Source organism: Ornithorhynchus anatinus, chromosome 1 (assembly GCF_004115215.2).
Source record: "Ornithorhynchus anatinus isolate Pmale09 chromosome 1, mOrnAna1.pri.v4, whole genome shotgun sequence".
NCBI classification, from domain to species: domain Eukaryota; kingdom Metazoa; phylum Chordata; class Mammalia; order Monotremata; family Ornithorhynchidae; genus Ornithorhynchus; species Ornithorhynchus anatinus.
This window is the reverse complement of record NC_041728.1, coordinates 137,554,074-137,571,022: the sequence shown is the minus strand read 5'-3', so window position 1 is coordinate 137,571,022 and position 16,949 is coordinate 137,554,074.

The following is a 16,949-nucleotide window of genomic DNA, read 5'->3' as shown; positions in this document are numbered from 1 at the left end:
TTGAAGGCAATACATCCAGTTCCCACAGATAACATACTAGATTTTTTATTCTGTTCTGTCTCTTCATTTATTTCTAGCTCATCTTTGAGACGAGTAACTTCAGAAGCTCTAATTCACTCTTCCCTTTTCTCTTCTATAGACTTTTGCTCCCTCATCGGTTGGATCCCTTCTTAATCTTTATAGACTTTAAAGATGTAGTTAAATTTTCACATTCCTAACTAGGGCCTGTCAGGTTTAGAGTCCAAGTGAGATGTTTGGACCATAATTGCCATTACCTTGCACTTATCTAATTCTTACTTTATCTGCCTTTGTACTATTCCGTCTTTAGATACGTTCAAAAGTCATCTGGAATTTCTCACAACCCTCCCTAGTTTGCACTAAGCAAAACAACTTTAGTGTGTCATCGGCAAACTTCAGCCACTGCCTGTCCACTTAATCTCCCTGCCTGCAGCTGTTCTCACAGTGAGACTTGCTCACACCAAGTGCTCTCTCCCACAGGCTACTGGAGAGTGTTTGTCGTTCCCCCTAACGGCTCCCCCGGCATTTTTTTCTTTACAAGGCTAAAGTCTCCACAGATAGAAAGCTTATTGTGACAATAACCAAGATTAACTGGTGCCTTGACCGTGGAGGAGAGGAGGAGAAGGGAGGAGACAAAAGAGACCAGAAATGGGGGGGAAAAATGGGTGGAAATGGAGGGTAGGGGGCGGGGAGAGAGGAGAAGATGAAAAAAAGATAAACAAGAAGGGGACTCAAGGCAGAAAGCCAAAATATTTAACTTTGGTGACCCAAGCCACAGTCAAAGATTCAATACTCCTCTCTGGGAAAAACTGATGGAGAGATGAAGGTAAGTCTGGAGAGGCTCAGATCCTTTATCCAAAAGTTGCAAAATAATAATTGTAATAATGATTGTGGTATTTGTTGAGCACATACTATGTGCAGGGCACTGTACTTATCAGATGCAAGATAATCAGGTTACACATGGGGCTCGCAGTCTAAGTAGGAGGGAGAAGAGATTTTGAATCCCCATTCTGCAGATAGGGAACTGAAGCACAGAAAAATGAAGCGACTTGCCCAAGGTCTCACAGCAGACAAGTAGTGGAGCCAGGATTAGAACCCATGACCAACTAAGTGCTATAGAGAGTCCAGTATAACAATAAACAGACACATTCTCTGCCCACAACCAGCTTACATCCAGAGGGGAAGACAGATATTACTATAAATAAATAAATGGCATCTGTACATAAGTGCTCTGGGGCTGGGAGGGGGGATGAATAAAGGGAGCAAGTCAGGGAAACACAGAAAAAGAGCCGTTATCTAGAAGCATTTCAGTCTTCTCACATCTTCCCTTTTCATTATTATCCCTCATAGTTTACTTATTTTGTCACCCTTTCCGACATCTTTTGGCTCACTTTAGGGAGCAGTGTGACCGAGTGAAAAGACCCTGGGCCTGGGAGTCAAAGGACCTGAGTTCTGATCAGGGCTCCGCCACACTGCTTTCCACTAGGCAAAAGTGCTCTCTAAAGTGAGCCAAAAGATGTCAGAAAGGGTGACAAAATAAGTAGACTATGAGGGATAATAATAAAAAGGGAAGATGTGAGAACACTCAAATGCTTTTAGATAATAGCTCTTTTCTAATTATTTTCTGGGAAATACCTTGAAATCTACAGTTAACTGGAAATGGGAGATCTCTCCTAACTTTTATTCTTCCCTGGTTGTTTCTAGAAAAGAAAGGCAAAGAAAAGCCAAATCGGTTTGGGAGAGGTCCAAGGAAAGGAAGGATTTTTTTTTTCCTCTTGTTTTGCTTGTTTCAGAAATGTTTACACCAACCCAAGAGGTGACTCAAAGGAAACAGAACTTGAACTACAGCCCTAGAAGAAGCAGGGGAGGATTTAGGTGCCTATTACATTAAGGGAAATTGGATAGCAGACTTTCATATCACTTGTTAACCTAAATCAATTAAACTAAGTTGTACCCTGCTTTTTAGGCTGTGTCGGTGAGATGAAACAGCAAATCTTCATTTATGAGGGCATCCATACATATCAATGTGTAAAACAGAACACAACCTGGCTGAATCATTAGAGCTTGAAATAAGACATAATTCAATAGAATAAAATTGTCCAGTGTCAGCAAAGGTAATTGAATGTGAAGGGCTATATTGTTACCTTTGTCTCTTCGAAATAAATTGAATAAGCTAAAATTGTACCAATGCTTTGTCCTGAACAAGGAAGTTTCCCAAACAAGAATCTAAGAAACAGGCCGGCATGAGGGATGATACAACAAAGTGATTGCCCATGGTGGTTTTCAAGGGAGAATAATTATGTGATCCAGGCATTCAAGGAATCAATTAACAAATTGCACATCTTAAGCACTTTTAGACCCAGTTAGCATTCAGACACTGTTCCCAGCCCTTAGGATATCCCAAAGGATAGTTAGGGAGGTCAGGTAGAGAGGGTAAAATGCAAGCCTAAAAGAATCCAATCACAAGCAACTTCAGTAAAGCCAGTCTTTCGTTACTGTCCTCTTTCTTCTTCTCCTGCTCCCTTCTGTGTCACCCTGACTTTATTCATCCCCTCTCCCAGCCCCACAGCACTTACGTTATTATTATTATCAAGTGCAGTCGGGTCGTTTCCAATTCATAGCGACTCTACAGATATACTCTCTCCAGACGTCCTGTCCTCTGCCATGATCCGTAAGCTTTCTAACGGTTCTTCCGTTATGGTTGTTATGGTCTCTATCCATGTAGCTGTTGGTCTTGCCTCTTCCATGTTTTCCCTGGACTTTTCCTAGCATTAGTGTCTTCTCTAGAGAATTAGTCCTTCTAATTATGTGTCCAAAAACTGCTACTCTAAGTCGAGTCACTTGGCCTTCCAAAGACCACTTTAATTTTTTCCAAAATCCATTTGTTTGTTTTTTCGAGCAGTGCATGTATCTGTAATTTATTTATATTAATGTTTGTCTCCCACTCTAGACTGTAAGCTCATTTGCGGCAGGGAATGTGTCTATTTATTGTTATATTGGCCTCTCCCTAGCGCTTAGTAGATCACGGGTTCTATAGTAAGCGCTCAATAAATACTATTGAATGAATGAATGAATGAATTCTTGCTCCACCACTTGTCTGCTATGCAACCTTGGGCAAGTTGCTTCACTTTTCTGGGCCTCGGTTACCTCGTCTGTAAAATGGGGATTGAGACTGTGAGCCCCACTTGGGACAAGGACTGTGTACAACCCGGCTTGCATGTATCCATCCCAGTGCTTAGTACAGTGCCCGGTACGCAGTAAGAGCTTAACCACAGTGATCATTATTATTATTAGTACAGTTCTCTGCACACAGTAAGTGCTCAATAAATACCACTGATGTTTATTGTCTTAATCTCTCTGAGCTCCTCCTTGCTCTAGGATGGGTCAGACCACCCCAGTTGAACCAATATTCCATCTCCCCTTTTTGGTGGTGCCTAGAGTTGGAATAAAGGACTGAGCAGATATCTCGTGGGTTTGGGTTTAGCAAGAGATCAATCAGATATATCAGTGGATTCACTGAGTACTTATTCTGCGTAGAACACTGCATTCAACGTATAGGAGATTACAGTACAACAGAGTCAGTAGACACATTCCCTCTCCACAAGGAGCTTATCGATTTGTGAGTGGGGAGGGAGGACCAGCCTTCTGCTGGCCGTACACCCTAAGTTAAATTTCGAAATGTTGGATGCTCCCGTGATGCATTATGATGCCCTCAGAGCACAGTCACATGAAAAATGGGTCCTTTTTGTGGGTGTTTATGTTGGTACAATATACGGGTTTTGAATCCCCATTTTGCAGACTAAGAAACTGATGTACGAGGAAGTTAAGTGACTTCCTGGAGGTCACACAGCAGGCGAATGGCAGAACCAGAACTAGAACCCAGTTCCTTTGACTTCCAGGCCCAAGCTATATCTACTAGGCCCTGCTGCTTCCCAATGCTCTATCACTGTAGTCTCCCAAACTTATTTATTTATCGATCTATCGATCAACTGGTCTTATTTATTGAGCACTCACTGTGTGCAGAGCAGTGTACTAAGCACTTGGGAGAGTATAATATAGCAGTATAACAGACACATTCCCTTCCCACAACATTAATGGTACTCTCTACACACTATGCACTCAATAGAGAAGCAGCGTGGCTCAGTGGAAAGAGCCCGGGCTTGGGAGTCTGAGGTCATGGGTTTTGGATCCCGATTCTGCCCCTTGTCAGCTGTGTGACTGTGGGCAAGTCACTTCACTTCTCTGTGCCTCAGTTCCCTTATCTGTAAAATGGGGATGAAGACTGGGAGCCTCACATGGGACAACCTCATTCCCCTGCATCTACCCCAGCACTTAGAACAGTGCTCTGCACTTAGTAAGCGCTTAACAAATACCAACGTTATTATTATTATTATTAAATACCATTGATTGATTGAGGAGTAGCTAAAGGAAAGGAAAAGTGAGGAAAAAGATAAAATACATTCCAAGGGAGGAGGAGGAGGAGAGAAGTAGAGGTGCCAAATCACACATTGTTCCTGGGAACTTTCTATATCAGCTTCCCATCCCTGCCCTTCCCTGGGAGGGCAGTGGTTGGTCCTGATTTGACAGATCAGCAGTGACAGGAAGCCAATATCCACCATCTGGGTAAGAACTTAGCTGTGATGGACTGTGATCTCCATCACTCACTCAATCAACCAGTGGAATTTATTGAGTGTTTACTAGGTGCAGAGCACTGTACCAAGTGCTTGGAAAAGCACAGTAATAATGATAATAATTATGGTATTTATTAATAATAATAATGATGGTATTTGTTAAGCGCTTACTATGTCCTAACCACTGTTCTAAGCACTGGGGTAGGTACAGGGTAATCGGGTTGTCCCACGTGGGGCTCACAGGATGAGGTAACTGAGGCACAGAGAAGTTACGTGACCCGCCCGAGGTCACAGCAGACAATGGTGGAGTCGGAATTAGAACCCATGTCCTCTGACTCCCAAGCCCGTGCTCTTTCCACTAAGCCATGCCGCTTTTCTAGTTAAGTGCTTACAGTGGGCCAGGCACTGTACTAAGCGCTGGGGCAGATACAACCAAATGAGGTTGAACGCAGTCTCTGTCCCACGTGGGGCTCACAGTCTCAATCCCCAGTTTACAGATGAGGTAACTGAGGCCCAGAAAAGTAAAATGACCTCCCCAGGATCACATAGCAGACAACTGGTTGGGTGGGGATTAGAACATACGACCTGCTGACTCAGTAGCATCAGTAGACGCACCCCCTGCCCACAAAGTGCGTACAGTCTAGAAGGGGAAGCAGACATTAAAATAAATGACTGATCTGTACATAAGTGCTGTCGGGCTGAGGGTGGGGTGAATATCAAGTATTTAAAGGTTACAGATCCAAGAACATAGGCAGCACAGAAGGGAGAGGGAGGACGGGAAATGAGGGATTCATCTACTTTTCATTAGAAACGTCATAAAAATCAATCAATGGTGTGCAGTACACGGTACTAATCATTTGGGAGGGTACAGTATAACAGACTTAGTGTATAACATCCCTGTCCACAGGAGCTTACAGTCTACAGGAATGTAACAATGAAAACTTAGCACTTACAGTCGCAGTGGAAGTCAAGGATTAAATAGGCATGGCACCCGACGTCCTATTTCTCTTTCTACTACTTGGAAAAGGATGAAAAGCTGAAAGGCAATGCGAGATATAAGCAGTGGCGATGAATCTGATGAGGTGGATGGAAAAAAAGCTCGAGAAAGAGTACAAAACTCAGTGAAGCTTCCACAGAAAAAGGCTAGTCGATTAAAATTTCCAGATCAACTTTTGAGCCTCCTGGAAATAATGTTCAACTTAAACCTTAAAGCAATAGTCAAAATATATAACTCGAGTAGATCGTGTGATTAAAGCAATGCGCTTAGAACAGTGCTCTGCACATAGTAAACGCTTAACAAATACCCACGTTATTATTACAAGAATGAGAAACATAGAGGTGGGACACTGATTTGGAACTCAACGAGCTTGCTGTTGCCTTTCATTTTTCTGCTATATCAATATTTAGCACTAGGTGTTGCTAGACGGTTACGTATAAGAAATCCTGTTGCTTAAGACTGTTCTAATGCATTTCTGCAGTTTCCCCTCTGCTATCATTTCTGAATTCTCTTGATGAATTTCTTAGTGAAAAAAAAATATTCCATTCATTTGTTTCCAGGTATTTTCTTTCTATCCACGAATGACCTTGCTGAAAGTGTAAATAACAGACTAGGGGAAGTAAGAAACTAACCGTACTCCAAAGCTGAAATTTTCAAATTGGCTTAATTCAAATATTTACTTAAACCCAGCTTTTATATTTTGTTTTCTTGCAATCGGGGGAATGACATGTTTAACGGAATGTTTCCTGGAACTGACTCTATGCTACAAGGCCAAAGATAAAGCTTGTTTATAGGGGAGAAAAAAATATGTATATGAAAAAAAGTGGAGCTCTGTTGGACTTGGGGCCTTCCATGTTTGAGTGGGACAAAGGACAAGTCTCTAAGCCCTTTCTTTCCCAAGGGTGACGGAAATGGCTTTAACCCCATCTAGTGACGGATGAGTCACTTCCCAGATCAGCTCTGTGATCCAAAGTATTTCAACAGTAATCCCTAAGGGGCCCAGCCTACATGTGTTGGAAGACAGGATTGCCCACAGAAAGATCTTTTTTTGAAAAGATCAAAATTCCCAAATGTGGTTCAAAGCATCAGCTGTAGGTTGAGTCACGTCAGTTCAACCCTTGCGATATTGCTAAAACTTCTGCTTTCCTCCCCATCCGAACTGCTTCTGCATTATTACAAGCACTTATCCGACCCTGCTTTGATTAATGGCCCTCACAGGGTCACTGCTGGAGAGTTTCCAGCCCTCTTCCCGTCTTGATTATGGGAAGGAGAGTCAAGCAGAGTCATACCCATTCCATTCTTAGCTTAGGGAGTGGCTAGCCAGTGGAAGGCAATCTGCTGCCAGCGTGAGCCCGTTGTTGGGTAGGGATTGTCTCTGTCTGTGGCCTAATTGTACTTTCCAAGTGCTTAGTACAGTGCTTCACACACAGTAAGCGTTTAATAAATATGATTGAATGAATGAAGAAAGCTCACCAGTGTTGGGCAACAGAGGCATGGGAGAGACAAAGGGCGGAGATTCAAGTTAACTGCATGGAAGGAGGCAATGGTAAGCCACTTGCGTATTTTTACCAAGCAAACTCTATGCCTACATACCGGAATGACTGCAGATGGAGGTGGGGTGTTGTAGGAGAGAAATGTTGTGAAAGCAAAATGGCCAAGGTCCTGCATTTCTCCACCTTTCTTTCCCCGAGCTTTCCCTCTGCCTAGGCCAGTTTGACCACTCTAGATGTGCCTGATGGGTTGATTGACTCCAGGTTTGGTTACTTGATTCAATCAAGAAAGCCCAGTAGTTTGATTAACCCAGATTATTTGGTTTCTTGATTTACTTAAAGCCAAGCCCCCCAGTCACTTGACTAACTCAAATAACTTGGCCATTTGATTGACTCAAATAACTTGTCTATATGATTAACTCAAATTACTTGGTTTCATGATCGATTCAAATCGAGTAGCCAAGCTCCATCTCAGTCAAGTGCATTACAACATGGTAAAACTATGCCCTTGAACTAATCAAGCCTCTGGCCCTGCTTATCACCTTATCAAAGGAGGACCAGGACTTATCAGAAAATGCCCCAGAGACTCATTAATGGTATATAAAGAAACTCTCTATTGCTTGAAGTGGAGCTGGCCTTGACTAGCAGGGGAATCTCTGCCGCGCAACGTCTCTCCCTACTATTCATTCAATCGTATTTATTGAGTGCTTACTGTGTGCAGAGCACTGTACTAAGCGCTTGGAATTGCCACGTGTCTGCTGTGTGACTGTGGGCAGGTCACTTCACTTCTCTGGGTCTCAGTTACCTCATCTGTAAAATGGGGATTAAGACTGTGAGCCTCACGTGGGACAACCCGATTACCTTGTATATACCTCAGCGCTTAGAACAGTGCTCAGCACATAATAAGCGCTTAACAAATACCAACATTATTATTACAATTCGCAGTGCCAGATGAAGCGCTAGTAGTAGTAATAAAACTTATCTCTGACTTACCCTTTTCTAATCACAACGCAGAGTCTGTAAAGTTTTTCATCCACAGTGTCCATGGCATCTCTATGGGTCGGAGATGACTCGACACACAAGACAAACAAGCAACAAGCCTTGATGACTGCATCGGCCTCCTTGCTGTCCTCCCTACCTTCTGTCTCATCCTACTCCAGTCTACTATACTTCACTGTGCCTTCCAGATCATTTTGCTACGGAATCATTCAGGACACGTCACCTCGCTCATCAAACAAACTCCAATGGTTGCCCATCCGGTGGTTGCCCCCCAATTTTCCCATCATTGTAGATGGTACCTTGGTGTTATCCTTGACCCTTCTCTCTCATTCATTCCACATATTCAATCCATCATTAAATCCTGCCATCCCACCTTCACAACATCGCTAAAATCTGCCCTTTCCTCTCCATCCAAATTGCTACCACATTAATACAGTTAATCATCCTCTTCCACCTGGTTTACTACAGCAGCCTCCTTCCTGACCTCCCAACCTCCAGCCTCTCCCTGCTCCAGTCCATACTTCATTCCGCTGTCTGAATCATTTTTCTGTAAAAACATTCAGGACATTTTTCCCCACTCCTCAAAAAACTCCAGTTGTTGCCCATCCACCTCCATATCAAACAAAAACTCCTCACTATTGGCTTTAAAGCAGTCCATTACCTTTCCCCTCCTACCTCACCTGGCTTCTCTCCTACTACAACCAACCCCTCACACTTCACTCCTCTAATGCTAATCTTCTCATTGTGCCTCCATCTCGCCCATCTTGCCGCCGACCCATCACTCCCATCTTGCCTCTGACCTGGAACATCCTCCCTCCCTCCTCAAACCCGACAATTACTCTCCCCTCTTTCAAACCCTTATTGCGGGCACATCTCCTCCAGGAGGCCTTCCCTAAATAAGCCCTCCCCTTTCCTCTTCACCCATTTCCTTCAGTGTCACCCTGATTTACTCCCTTTATTCTTCTCCCCATCCCAGCCCCACAGTACCAATGTACATATCTGTAATTAAGAGAAGCAGCGTGGCGCAGTGGAAAGAGCACGGGCTTTGGAGTCAGGGCTCATGAGTTCGAATCCCAGCTCTGCCACTTGTCGGCTGTGTGACTGTGGGCAAGTCACTTAACTTCTCTGTGCCTCAGTTCCCTCATCTGTAAAATGGGGATTAAGACTGTGAGCCCCACGTGGGACAACCTGATTCCCCTATGTCTACCCCAGCGCTTAGAACAGTGCTCGGCACATAGTAAGCGCTTAACAAATACCAACATTATTAATTTATTTATTTACCTGTCTCCTCACCTCTAGATTGTAAGCTTGTTGTGGTTAGAAAATGTGTCTATTGTTGTATTTACTCTCCCAAGCACTTAGTACAGTGTTCTGCACACAGCAAGCACTCAATAAATCAATTTGAATGAATGAATAATAATAATGATGGTATCTGTTAAGTGCTTACTATGTGCCAAGCACTGTTCTAAGTGCTGGGGTAGATACAAGTTAATCAGGTTGTCCCACATGGGGCTCGCAGCCTTAATCCCCATTTTACAGTTGAGGTAACTGAGGCACAGAGAAGTTAGGTGACTTGTCCAAGGTCACACAGCTGACAAGTGGAATTAGAACCCACAACCTCTGATTCCCAAGCCCGGGCTCTCTCCACTAAGCCACGCTGCCCGGATCATTTTTCTACAAAATCATTCACTCTAGGTTTCCCTATTTCTCAAGAACCTCCAGGGGTTGTCAATCCACCTCTGCATCAAACAGAAACTCCTTACCGTAGACTTTAAAGCAGTCAATCACCTTGCCCCCTCCTACCTCACCTTGCTACTCTCCTAGTACAACCCAAACCTCGCACTAGGCTCCTCTAATGCCAACCTAGTTGCCGTACCTCCATCTTGTCTATCTCGCTGCCGACCTCTCACCCCCATCCTGTCTCTGGCCTGGAACAGTCTCCCTCTTCATATCAAACAGACAGTTGTTCTCCCCTGTTCAAAGCCTTCTTAAAAACCATATCTCCTTCAAGAGGAATTCCCCAGCTAAGCCCTCATTTCCTCTTCTCCCACTCTCTCCTGTATCGGCCTTCCACTTGGACTTACACCTTTATTCACCCCTACATATGTACATATCTGTAATTTATTTATTTATATTAATGTCTGTCTTCTACTCTAGACTGTAAGTTTCTTGAGGGCAGAGAGCATGCTTACCAACTCTGTTGTACTGTACTCTCCCAAGCACTTAGTGCAACGTTCTGCACACACTAAGTACTCAATAAATAAAATTGATTGATTGATTTTGGCAAAGGGTGTTGAGAAGCCTTCCTTCCTATGAAAACCTGTGTGGCCACTACTATTTAAAAAAACTTTCTGGGAGAAGGAAGTTAAGAAAGCAATGGAGATACCAAAAGAGGAAGTAACACTAACTACTCTGAATTTCTTGAGTCAGAGGTGTAACTAGAGGGTTTTTGTGTTGTTGTGGTTTTTATGGTATTGGTTAAGAACCTACTATGCTCCAGGCTCTGTACTAAGTGCTGGAGTAGAAACAAACTAATCAGGTTGGACACAGTCCCTGTCCTACACGGGGCTCACAGTCTTAATCCACATTTTACAGATGAGATAACTGAGGCACAGAGAAGTGATGTGACTTGCCCAAGGTCATACAGCTGACAAGGGGTGAAGCTGGGAGTAGAACCCAGGCTTAATGGCCTTTCTATTAGGCCAAGTTGTTTCTCTAAAGTTAGAGAACCCTGTCGGCTCTGCCTCATCCATTCATTTGCGGCTTTGGAACAATTCGTGAGAAAAGAGAAAGGTATTTTCAAGCAATATTTATTTTAGTAAGCAGGAACAAAGATGACAATTTGGTCAATTCATTCTTCTGGGAAAGCCCCAGTTTGGGAATTAGATGTGGGTGGAGAGTCATGTTCTTACAATTCCAGTATATATGTATCTGTGGTTTTGTTCATGATAAATGCTTTTGAGAATAATTATATCATTTCTTTGACAAAAACTCGCTAAACTAATTACCTGTGCTCAGCATGGCTTAGTGGCAAGAGCATAGGCTTGGGAGTCAGAAGACATGGGTTCTAATCTCGGCTCCACCACTTGTCTGCTCTGTGACCTTGGGGAAGTCGCTTAACATCTCTGTGCCTCAGTTATCTCATGAGTAAAATGAGGATTAAGACTGTGAGCCCCACATGGGACAGCCTGATTAACTTGCATCTACCCTAGAATTTGGAACAGTGTTTGGTAAGCGCTGACCACATACCATAATTACTACCCAGTACTTGGAACAGTGCTTGGTACATAGTATGCGCTTAACAAATACCATAATAATGATTATTATTCTTATCAAAATGAACTACAATTAATTCCTGTTTGTTACTTCTTTAAAGATTTGTGCTTTGAGGCCCAAAAGTCCAGAACACATACATTTAAAATAATAGAGTTTTCATTTTTCTAAAACACTATCCTGCAGATTTCCCCACTTCTCAAATACCACAGGCGGTTACCCATTTCTCTCCACATCAGTTCAGTCATATCCATATCAGGTCTCAAGAAACATTGCTTAATGGAAAGAACACAGGCCTGTGAGTCAGAGGACCTAAATTCGAATCCCAGCTTTGCCACTCGTCTGCCGCGTGATTTTGGACAATTAATCACTTAATTTCTCTCTGTCTCTGTTACCTCATCTCTAAAATCGGGGATTAAGACTATGAGCCCCATGTGGGACAGAGGCTGTGTCCAACTTGATTATCTTGTATCTGTCCCAGCGCTCAGTACAGTGGGAGAAGAGTAGAAGTGGGAGAAGAGAAAATGAAGTCAGAGTCAGGGAAGGCCTCTTGGAGGAGACAAGCTTTTAAAAAGACAGAGAGAGTAATCATCTGTTGGATGAAGAGGGAGGGAATTCCACACTAAAGGCAGGGTGCGGGCTAGGCGTTGCTGGTGAGGTAGGTGAAATTGTGGTACAGTGTATAGGATGGCATTAGGAGACTGAAGTGCAGAGGGTGAGTTGCAGTAAGAAATCAGGGAGATAAGGTAGGAAGGGGTCGATGTGATTGAGTCCTTTAAAGCCTTATGGTTAGGAGTTCTACTTGACGCAGAGGTGAATGGGCAACCACTGGAGGGTCTTGAGCATTGGGGAAATGTAGATCGAATAGTTTAGTAGAAAAATGATCTGGGCAGCACAGAACGGACTGTAACAGAGGGAGACAGGAGGTAGGGAGGTCAGCAAGATGACTGATACAGTAGTCAAAGAGGAATCAGATAAGTGTTTGGATTGCCACGGTTGCAGTTCGGATGGAGAAGAAAAGGCTAATTTTCGTGATGTTGTGAAGGTTGAACAGACAAGCTTTAATGACAGATTGAATATGTGGGTTGAATGAGGGAGAGGAGTCGGAAAAAATGCCAAGGTTACACGCTCGTAAGACTAAGAGGATGGTGGTGCTGTCTACAGTGATGGGAAAGAAGGGGGAGGACAGGGTTTGGGTGGGAAGATGAGGAATTCTGTTTTGAACATGTTTAAGTTTGAGGTGTCGGGGATACATCTGACTAGAAGTGTCCCGAAGTCTGGAGAAAATACAAGACAGCAGAGGAGGAGAAAGAGCGAAGCTGGAGATGAAGAGTTAGGAATTATCGGCATAGGGGTGATAATTGATGACATGGGAGCATATGAGTTTTCCACAGGAGTAGGTGTAGATGGAGAAGAAAAGGGGACCCAGAACTGATTGTAGAGGGACCCCCGCAGTTAGGGGGTGGGAGGGAGAGGAGGAGCCCACGAAAGTGACTGAGGATGAACGGCCAGAGAGATAGGAGGAGAGTCAGGACAGGGCAGTGTCAGCGAAGCTGTTTCCAGGAGAAGGAGGTGGCTGACAGTGTTGAAGGCAGCTGAGAGGTCAAGGATTAGGATGGAGTAGAGATTTGACAAGAAGGAGATCATTGGGATCTTTGAGAGGGCAGTTTTGGTAGAATGAAGGGGATAGAAGCCAGATTTGAGGGGGTCAAGGAAAGAATTGGAGGAGAAGCTGTGATGAACTTCAGTCAAAAAGAAAGATCAGTATTGTAGTACAGCTACAGCTAAACTGAGCACAGCTAAAACCAAGCTAGCAGAAACTATTTCGAGGAGCTTTCAAGTACTAGAAGTGACGAGCCCATTGAAGAACCATAACAAAATGGGGAAAATAAATGCAAAACTCCATTATGTCCTGTAAAAAGATTTTCCAAAAAATATCACCCATCAAGTTACTTCATTTTGCTTTTCAAAAACAAATGTCGCAAAGTTAACAAGATTCCATTAGAAACTCTATAGCATGCCAAATCCGTTAAAAGGTACCATGGGAGTCAGTCAATCTTATTTATTGAGCACTTCCTGTGAGCAGAGCACTGTACTAGGTGCTTGGGAGAGTACAATACAACAATAAACAGATACATTTTTGCCCACAACAAGGTTATAGTCTAGAGGGGAGACAGATTATCACCCTATTTATTTTGTTTATTTTGTTTAATGAGATGTACATCACCCTGATTCTATTTAGTTGCCATTGTTTTTACGAGATGTTATTCCCCTCGACTCTATTTATTGCCATTGTTCTCGTCTGCCCGTCTCCCCCGATTAGACTGTAAGCCCGTCAAACGGCAGGGACTGTCTCTATCTGTGCCGACTTGTTCATTCCAAGTGCTTAGTACAGTGCTCTGCACATAGTAAGCGTTCAATAAATACTACTGAATGAATGAATGGATTTTCCATAAATTCCAAGTAATAATCATAGTAATAATTATGGCATTTGTTAAGCACTTACTATGTGCCAGGCACTGTACTAGTCGCTGGGGTGGATACAAACAAATTGGTTTGGAGACAGTCCCTGTCCCACATGGGGCTTACATTCTCAGGCCCTATTTTCCGGATAAGGTAACTGAGACCCAAAGAAGTGAAGTGACTTGCCCAAGGTCAAGTAGCAGACAAGTGGTAGAGCCGGGATTAGAAATCATGACCTTCTGACTCCCAGGCCCTTGCTCTGTCCACTACACCAGAAAAATAAATGACCCCGTGCCATTACAGTAGTTTTCATTTCAGTTCTTGAAAGGAGCCTGCCTGAACATCACAAACCAAATCAGCTGGAATCAATTAATCAATCAATCATATTTACTGAGCACTTACCATGTGCGGAGCACTGTACTGAGAGTTTGGGAAAGTACGATACAACAAAGCTGGTGAGTCAAGGATGGACAGGGTCATCAGATTCTGTGTTGTCATTCCAGCTGCCATGTGATGATGACAATCTTCTCAGCTTTTTCCTTCTGCAAAAAGAGTTCAAGCATCCACTTATTTCCTACAGTAATTACGATGGGGTCGCAAATAATGATCTGAAAGCTCTTTAGGCAGTATGAAGGGCTAAATGAGAAATTTTGATTTGGGGTTTGACCTGAGTTCAATTTATGGCACGGGTGGAGTTTCCGAGGTGGGGCCGTCGTCCAAGAATTACGGAAGAAGAGACAGGAAAGGCTCATGGCTACAGGGCAGGAGAGATGAGTTTGGAGATCCCTCCCAATCAACTAATCAGTCAATCAGTGGTATTTATTGAGTCCTTACTGGGTGCAGAGCACAGTGCTAAGCATTTGGGAGAGTACAATACAATAAAGACTGTACGAGATCCCTACCCTCGGGGAGATTTTAATCTAGTGGATGAGAAATTTAATAAATAAAATTACAGATAGGGGAAAACATGTAAGTGCTATGGGGATGGGGTGAGTATCTCATCGGCAGGGAATGTGTCTGTTATATTGTTATATTGTCCTCTCCCAAGCGCTTAGTACAGTGCTCTGCACACTGTAAGTGTTCAATAAGTACAACTGACTATCCAAACGCCTATGGGGTGCCTAGACAAGTGCACAGGAGATGCAGATGGGTGGGTGAATGGGGAAATGAGGGGTTGGTTAGTCAGTGAAGACTTCTTGGGGGAGATGTGATTTTCATAAGGATTTGAAAGAGAGTAGAACAGAGGTCTGTCAGATATCATTATGGGCTGGGAAGATATCTACCAATTCTGTTGTACTGAACTCTCCCAAGCGTTTAGTTCAGTGCTCTGCGCACAGTAAGTGCTCAATAAATGCCATTGATTGATTGGTTGATTGATATGAAGGGGGAAGGAGTTCTAGGCCAGAAGCATAAGCAAGGGGTCAGCAGCGAGACAGAAGACATTCAGATGCAGAGAAAATACTTCCTGATCAACATTCATTCATTCAATCGTATTTATTGAGCACTCTCTGTGTGCAGAGCACTGTACTAAGTGCTTGAAAAGCACAATTCAGCAACAAAGAGACAATCCCTGCTCGCAACAAGCCCACTTTCTGATCAGCATTAATGTGGTAACTAGCCAACAAGTTGGGGAATATTATCAAAAGCAGGATGCTCAGCTGGGATTCTTCTGTCACCTCTCATTGAATTCAGACACAAAATCCATGCGCTCGCTCAGAGCAACCCTTTTCATTCATTCGATCGTATTTATTGAGCGCTTACCATGTGCAGAACTCTGTTCTAAAAGCTTTCCACAGTGCCAGTTGTTGGCAATGTGAACCAGTTGGGCCAATTCTGTTGTACTGTACTCTCCCAAGTGCTTCTTAGTCCAATGTTCTGCATGGAGTAAGCGCTCAATAAATGCAACTGATTGAATTACCATTGACTGATTGAAACTGAATCCCTGACTTCAGGAACAAACAGCACAGATATGAAATTTTAGGATCTGTTTTGGATTTGCCAATGTGATACTAGCAAGCCAAGAGAAATCACCGCTACAGGATCTCCTCATTGTTGACTCTGGGGTGATTGGTGCAATTGCTCAAGAAATCAGAAAGAATGTCTTAGTAGCAGAAGGCCTCCTCACCGTACTGAATCAATCAGTAGGATTTATTCTGCTCCTACAGTGTGCTGTGCTCTGAATTAAGCACTTTGGAGAGTACGATAGAATTAGAAGACATGATCCCTGCCCCCGGGAAGCTTGCAGGAGGAGGAATTCTAGTCCTACTCAAGCTATGAGGCATTTCATGCACACATGTATACGCTCAGGATCACTTCATTCAATAATAAAATGATGCTACTTCTTGCATGTACAAGGAAATGCGCACAGGGAATGGGTCTACCAACTCTGTTGCATCATACTATCCTAAGTGATTAGTATAGTGCTCTGCACCCCAGTAAGCCCTCAATAAATACCATCAAATGATTGATTGATTGTTTCATTCAATCTTTTTGAGAGTGGCTTAGTGGAAAAAGCAAGGGCTTGGGAGTCAGAGAACTTGGGTTCTAATCCTGACTCCCCCACTTGTCTGCTGTGTGATCTTGGGCAAACCACTTAACTTCTCTATGCCTCAGTTGCCTCATCCATAAAATGGTGATTAAATCTGAGAGCCCCACATGGGACAGCCTGATTATCCTGTATCTTCCCCAGCCCTTAGAACAGTGCGTGGCACATAGTAAGCACTTAACAAATACCATAATTATTCTTACTATGTGCAAAGCACTGCACCAAGCGTTTCAACTATCATCTCTACATGGATGATACCCAAATCTACAACTGCCCTGCTCTCTCTTCCTTCCTCCAGGCTCACATCTCCTCCTGCTTTCAGGACATCTCCACCTGGAAGTCCACCTGCCACCTAAAACTCAACATGTCCAAGACTGAGCTCCTTATCTTCGCTTCCAAAGTCTGTCCTCTCCCTTACTTTTCCATCACGGTGAACGGCACTACCATCCTTCCCGTCTTACAAGCCCACAACCTTGGTGTCATCCTTGACTCCACTCTCTCATTCACCCCACATAACAAGTCTGTCACCAAAA